Source organism: Triticum dicoccoides, chromosome 3A, assembly GCF_002162155.2.
Source record: "Triticum dicoccoides isolate Atlit2015 ecotype Zavitan chromosome 3A, WEW_v2.0, whole genome shotgun sequence".
Lineage (NCBI taxonomy): Eukaryota > Viridiplantae > Streptophyta > Magnoliopsida > Poales > Poaceae > Triticum > Triticum dicoccoides.
Genome location: NC_041384.1, coordinates 524,513,455 through 524,521,497, shown reverse-complemented (window position 1 = coordinate 524,521,497; position 8,043 = coordinate 524,513,455).

The window sequence follows — 8,043 nt, the reverse complement described above, 5'->3', positions numbered from 1 at the left end:
CCACATCGTCTCCCGATCGGTTAGATTGGGCCGAGGACCCCCATGGCCGTATACTCGTGGGCCAGTTCGAACAATCGATGTGTACACGAGAAAGATTTCACAAGACTTGGTTATCAAGATAAGGACTCCTCCCCACAGGGATATTCGACTAGGGCTCTTGTTATCCTACGCCTCTGGTGCATTATATAAACCGAGGCTAGGCTAGTTGATAGATATAGGCTAGATCAATATGACATTACTCATCATACCTCTAGGGTTTAGACCACAATACGTGATCTCGAGGTAGATCAACTCTGTACTTGATACTCCATTGATATAAACAAGATCAGGACGTTGGGTTTTACCTCCATAGAGAGGGCCCGAACCTGGGTAAAAACACTGTGTTCATCGTCCCTGTTATCATTGATCCTCAATCCATAGCTCGGGACCCCCCTACCCCGAGATCTGCCGGTTTTGACTCCGACAATGATGCTTTCATTGAGAGTCCCGCTGTGTGATCAGTAAAGGATCAATGGCTCGACTGCAGATCATCTGCGACGTCGGTATCTTCGTCGCCGACTCGACTGGTCACCTTGGCTTGACCGAGGACTGCGCCCTACCTCCGATCATCATGTTCGGATGAGGGCCTGCATCAACATGAACTCCAATCGCTATCAAGATCATGGAGGAATCACCCATGGAGCTCGGGGGCTCAACGTCAACATTACCCTCGGGTGACCGTGTTGTTTTTTCTGAACAGCAAACTTGTATCAGCCTCCACCGCCTCCTTGAGTATCGTTTTAGCGATTGCTTCGGTGGAATTGCGCGGAATTGAGTCTACAACAACTCTGGAAAATTTCATTGAGTTCCGATGGAGGAATCTCTGGCAATCTACGATATACCGGAGCCCTGTCAAATCTGGACGGGAATTTGGACGAGTTTAGGGCGTGATCACCAGAGCCCAGCTCGGAGGTCCTTTGGAGATCCAACCGTTCATATGCTGCGGAATTCCCATATCTATCACCCCTCAAAATTTCAGCTCGATCCGACCGTCCAAACTTCGGGAACCTTCTGATTAGTGCATCACTTTTCAGATCTATTTTCTGCGCGAGAACGAATCCAACCCGAGTTCATTCTTTTATGAACCGGATTTCGGACATCCTTTTTGAAGGAAGTTTTGTATGGGGTATTGTGTTTTGTTCCCAAACACATCCCGTTAAATTTAAAGTCTTTTCCAATATGATCTTCACCATCGCGTCGGTGTTAAACCAGCCCGACAACGTTGCTCTACGGCCGCCGACCTGCGCTAGATACGTCATCGCTTTGTTGAGCCGAGCTCAACTTCTTCGGATCATCATCTTTGCGAGCCGAACAAGAGTTCGGCATCGCGAAGGATAAATCATCACCAACATCGTCTCCCCATGGACTACACAGAGCGGGCACACCAACACCGCCGCACGGTCACTTCATCAAGCCGGCATTGACCATGTCACGAGCTACGACCTGCATCGTCACGACCGCACTGTTGCTTCTTCAAGCCGATGCCCATCACGTCCACCTACTTCGACACCTCGGCTGGACCGGGGGCTCTGCTATTTCTTCGTCAACCTACTCCGTAGACTTCAGCGTCACCAGCCGACCAGCTTCGTTATGTTAGCTGGACCGGGGGCTTTGCCTCAGCGAGACAATCTTTGCCAGCATTGCCATGCCGTCTCTTCATCACCCATCAGGCAATGGGTGTGCGGATCGAGTCCCAATTTTGGGAGTAACCTTTCTTCGGACTGCTACAACAAATAAACCAGGTGCTATTAATCCTAGCAATTTTTGTTTGTTTGGTTTATTTTTCCAAGAAATTATTACTCTGATTTGTTCCATCATCTGTACACAGGTCTATCAAATGGTGGCCGCATTAACGAGGTCGCTTGGTGGTTCCGTTAGTTTCCGTACATAGTTCGGCGAACGCTGCATCGGGAGCTCGGACCGACCTGTGAATTTGGCTTTGCCACGCCTTTACCGCATCATGCCGACGCTCTGCATCGACATTGACTTTGGCGTCAGGCCGCATATCTTTAAATAAATTATTTTTGCGAAAATCAATTACGCAAGGATTTTATATATATTTATATTATTAATTTTGGATCACACTATTTTATGTGTGTAGGTGATCGACTTCGACCGTGTCACGCGGTCACTTCGGCAAGCCAACGTCATCGTCCCAATTGGCATAAATCGGCTCGCATGATCATCTTATTGGTTGAATTGCCATACCAACATGTTCGGTTGCCTCGGGGACTTCGGCATCATCAAGAGGGTCCTACCTCGTCGGGTGTTTGGCGCACGGGCCATATTTCTTTTATTACTCACTTTGCATGAATAATTAATCATGCAACCTTTTTTATTACTGTTATCTCTGGCTTGCACTATCTTCTGTGCACAGGTAAATGATCTGGATTGGGCAGCGCTGTCACCTTGGCTGAACCGGGGGCTTCGTCATCACTTCATTAAACCACGTCGGGGACTTCATTGTCACTCTTCCGGCCTGCATTGGCCGAGCCGTGTCACTACCTCGGAGTGCTGAACTCCTTGCTCGGACGCCTCGGGCTTGGAGGCTGGGACCTCGGCCATGCCGAGGACTGCGAACCTTGTCGGATCTGTCACAGATCAATGGGCGTCTTCGTCTCGCCACAAGCCCAAATCGCGTCATCAACACCGAGCACATTAACCAGCTAAGTCGCTTTCATACTAAAAAACTTTCAGTTTTAAATTTTGTTCGGTTCGACCAAGCATTATACTTTTTGGCAAAAAGTTGTTTGTGACAAAATTCCTTGCCAAAACTTTGTTTGTGACACACAAATTCAAATACCCCGTTTATTTAGGGGCTTCCTTTATGAAGCCTTTCCTCTTGCATATGATTATACTTGTATGGCTTCGTTCCTTGTTCGTGTATTACGCCACAATATGCACCATGTTGATTTAAGTGTTTCGCAAGCTGGGTTGCCTGGCTCCTGTGCTTACCCCTACATTCCCGATTGTTCGACTAGGCGGTAAAGGGGGCACCTCTGTGATTGTTACTACCGGTTCATCCGAGTTAGTACCTCAGACTGGGTGAAGCCGAAAGCTAGCGCTCTTACTGTTTCCAATCATGGTCGGCACACAACGGAACTCATGAGTATAAAAAATCTATTGCACAAGTATCATAGTAACAATGAGCAACCGAAGAAAGGTATCGGTGGGGGTACTATTTTCTTCGAAGATGCTTCTTACACTTCGTCAGTAATATAGCATAAGTTCCCTGAACGCGCTTTGTCTATTACGGCCTTATGGCCTAATTGTCTAGTTATCGGAAACATCGTCGATATTCTTGACAGGTGGAGTACATAACACTTTTCGGCCCTTGACCGAAGAGGGAGAAGTCGACGGTCGGTTAAGACGCGTTTAAAGTTCGGGTGAACACCGATATGATATAAGTACTTCGGTACATACAATCATTATACATAAAATTCTTTTACCCAAGTTTACTGGGGGCTCTTAAAATTTATATGAGCTGTTTTATAGTAAATGTGTTTTCTTCTTGGTCGTTGCAAAGTCTTTTCTACAACTTCTTTTTTGACTCGAGTGCATGGTCAATAGCCAGATAGCCTAGCTTCTCTCCAAAGCCGCTCGAGTTTAGTTCGCTAAACTGGCCTCGGTGAAGCACTCCGCCTTCAGGATAAGGAGCTTGAAGCCGTAGGCTGACCCGCTTGAAGTCTTGAGATCGGATGTGTCATGTTAAAGCACGACAGAAGCACATTTTTTTTCTAAGACCAATTTTCGGATTGGCACCGAACGCTTGATCTAGTTCGGACGTCAAGTTTTTACTGAGGTTTTTTGGTTTTCCAAGCCTATGGAACTTTTAAACATTTGTGAGTTTCCAGCATAAGTTTCGCAGTGCAACGCCAGACACCTTTAGAGATTCGGCAAAAACATTCTCGGATATTGCTACATATGCATCAGTTTTGAATTGTGTCTTTGGTCAATAGTTGGGTTGCCCGACTCCTGTGCTTGCCTCCTACGTTCCGCTTTGTTCGTCTAGGTGTGCAAAGAGAGAACCACTGCAATTGTGCTTCCAGCTCGCATGGTTAAGCACCTCAGTGGAGAAAGCCGAAAATTGACTGTCATAATAAGCGTAAATTGGTTAGCGATCCGATGACTATGTTAAATGACGGTCCGTTCATAACATTGGCCGAAGTGTTTACGGCTTGACCTCGGCTATCATCGAACACTAACCGGGGGCTCGTAGCTAGCTTCCCCAGTTTAAAGCTCCTATGACTAAGTGAAAGTTATAAAGCCCGCATATCTGATTGCCTCGTTTCCGCTAACACAACCGCCGTTGGGCACTGAGACGTCGGCTAAGGGTTGCCTTGTTATCACAGAGAAACCATGCATAGTATCTACAAAGGCGTAGAAGCCAACGATGGGCCACTTTCAACTAATAAACGGTCGCAATGGAGTCAAAATAAACATATCATCGTCATTTGTATTTAATATACAAGGGTTGCCTTCCATAATCATCGTTATAAAGCCATAAATATGCATCAATTTGACTTAAGATTTTGGCCAAGCTGGGTTGCCTGGCTCCTATGCTTACCCCTACGTTCCCGATTGTTCGGCTAGGCGGTAAAGGGAGCATCTCTGTGGTTGTTACTACAGGGTCATACAGGGTCATCCGAGTTAGTACCTCAGACTGAGTGAAGCCGAAAGCTAGCAATCTTAAAGGATCACATTGGTCGGCAACGACGGAAGTGAAAATTTTGGTTCCTTAATACCATAGAGTTTGGGAACTTTCCCTGAACTAAATCCTCAATATTTTTCTCCCGCATCGATCGGAGTTGAGGTTTCATGATCATGGTCGGCATGACAACCCAAAGACAGGAACCGATAGCGAGATTATTTTCTTTGGGAGATGTTTCTTACATCAAACAGTAATATAACATTCTCTCCGCATACCTTTGTTTATAAAACCATATGGCCGGATTGCCTTGTTTGTCGTAAACCTTGGCCCTTGTAAAGGCTTTATAAAGTAGGACAAACACTCCCTGACCACTGGCCGAGGAGGTTGAAGCCGATGGTCGGTCAATAAAGTTTTGTACAATGCGGATCTGAGCATTAATGATGTAAAGTACTTGGGTACATAGAATCATTACACATAAAAATTGCGAGTAAAATCCATTTACTGCAATCCATCTTTTAAAACCCCTTGGGGCCTACCTTGGCAAGCTTGGATTTCGACCAGCCCTAAGCTCTTTTAAGAGATCTTTATTCTCTTTCCGAGACATTTGTGTTAAACACAACAAAATTTTCTGTCAAACGGATATTGATCCTTAATTCGGCCACCCGTGCCCACATCAAGGCTCGGGGGCTACTGGGCTTCGCGCTCATTATTTATAAATATTAAAGGGGCACATCAATCCCCTGATCTGGTGTTGCCACCCGACCAGTGTCTCGGGGGCTACTGCATTACTTATTCAATGCAGAGAATTCAAAGTGCTCAGTGTTCGGCATGACCGAACTATGGGAAAGTGCGTCTTCGGACAACAATAAGTACCATCTGGGACTTATCTGGCATCAAGCTGATATATCACGGTGACTTCTCACAACCCTTTCTCAAGGGCCTGTCCGTCGACACTATTTCTAACATATTACACTGTGTTTCTATTCCTACGTATGCTGCCGAGCTAGGAGTTGATCCTCAAGACGATTTCGCAAATCGACCTGAGTCTCAGGGGCTACTAGGATCAGCAGTTTTATGTTTTCCTTCAGGTGCATCTCGGGTTTTAGACCGACACACACCTTGAGGGCTACTGGACATATATATATATATATATATATATATATATATATATATATATATATATATATATATATATATATATATATATATATACTGGCTATATATCTCGGCAGATAATAAATTGCCCAATCAAAAAAATTCACAAAAAATCAGCCCACCGTCGGGGTGGTGCACCACCTTGGAAGCAGTCCGGCATAAAGCTCGGGCGCCAGTGGCTGGCTCCATAGAGGGCATTTTCGGCATTAAGCTCGGCTGAATTCGTTTAATATTTTAAAAGACCGAGGTAGTTTACAACACCTCGGACGCTGACCATCGTTGGAGCTCGGAAGTGGTCCGGCATAAAGCTCGGATTTGAATGGCTCGTTCCATAGAGAACTTTTCAGCGTTAAACTTGGATAACCTCCCTCAAACTTCTTCAAGCCAAGGTGATCTATGACACCTCGGATATAGTCCGGCATTGGTGCTCGGCTATAAAAGATATCTCGAATGCAGCCCGGCGTTGGAGCTCAGATGTAAGAGGACACCGCCGCACGGGAACAACTTCAAACCCGAGGTGTGGCGTAAAAAATAACAAGGCATTGATAAAGGCCGATAACTTAAAGGGGCTCCTCGGATACCCGACGTGTAAACTCTCCGGATTCACTTCGACGATCCTCAAGATTGAATATGAGATGATTTGTTGAACCAGTTTTCAAGACTGACAACCGAAGATGAAGAACAATTCGGAAGAATCAAGGAGCGTCCCCAACTTGAAGATCGGTTCAGGGGGCTACTGACGGTGTCCTGGACTAGGGGGTACTCACCACATCGTCTCCCGATCAGTTAGATTGGGCCGAGGACCCCCATGGCCGTATACTCATGGGCCAGTTCGGACAACCAATGTATACACGAGGAAGATTCCACAAGACTTGGTGATCAAGACAAGGACTCCTCCCCACAGGCGCATTCGACTAGGGCTCTTGTTATCCTAGGCCTCTGGTGCATTATATAAACCGAGGCTAGACTAGTTGGATATAGGCTAGATCATTATGACATTACTCATCATACCTCTAGGGTATAGACCACAATACATGATCTCGAGGTAGATCAACTCTGTACTTGATACTCCATTGATATAAACAAGAGCAGGACGTAGGGTTTTACCTCCATAGAGAGGGCCCGAACCTGGGTAAAAACACCGTGTTCATCGTCCCTGTTACCATTGATCCTCAATCCACAGCTCGGGACCCCCTACCCCAAGATCTGCCGGTTTTGACACCGACAGTGAACTAATCACATAAATGTGTGAACTATTGGTGTTAAATCACATGACGATGTGAACTAGATTATTGACTCTAGTGCAAGTGGGAGACTGAAGGAAATATGCCCTAGAGGCAATAATAAAGTTGTTATTTATATTTCCTTATATCATGATAAATGTTTATTATTCATGCTAGGATTGTATTAACTGAAAACTTAGTACATGTGTGAATACATAGACAAAATAGAGTGTCCCTAGTATGCCTCTACTTGACTAGCTCGTTAATCAAAGATGGTTAAGTTTCCTAACCATAGACATGTGTTGTCATTTGATGAACGGTATCACATCATTAGAGAATGATGTGATGGACAAGACCCATCCATTAGCTTAGCACTATGATCGTTTAGTTTATTGCTATTGCTTTATTCATGACTTATACATGTTCCTATGACTATGAGATTATGCAACTCCCGAATACCGGAGGAACACTTAGTGTGCTATCAAATGTCACAACGTAATTGGGTGATTATAAAGATGCTCTACAGGTGTCTCCAATGGTGTTTGTTGAGTTGGCATAGATCGAGATTAGGATTTGTCACTCCGTGTATTGGAGAGGTATCTCTGGGCCCTCTCGGTAATGCACATCACTATGAGCCTTGCAAGCAATGTGTCTAATGAGTTAGCCATGGTATGATGCATAACGGAACGACTAAAGAGACTTGCCGATGACGAGATTGAACTATGTATGATGATACCGACGATCGAATCTCGGGCAAGCAACATACCGATGACAAAGGGAACAACGTATGTTGTTATGTGGTTTGACCAATAAAGATCTTCGTAGAATATGTAGGAGCCAATATGAGCATCCAGGTTCCTCTATTGGTTATTGACCGGAGATATGTCTCGGTCATGTCTACATAGATCTCGAACCCATAGGGTCTGCACGCTTAACGTTCGATGACGGTTTGTATTATGAGTTTCGTGTTTTGAT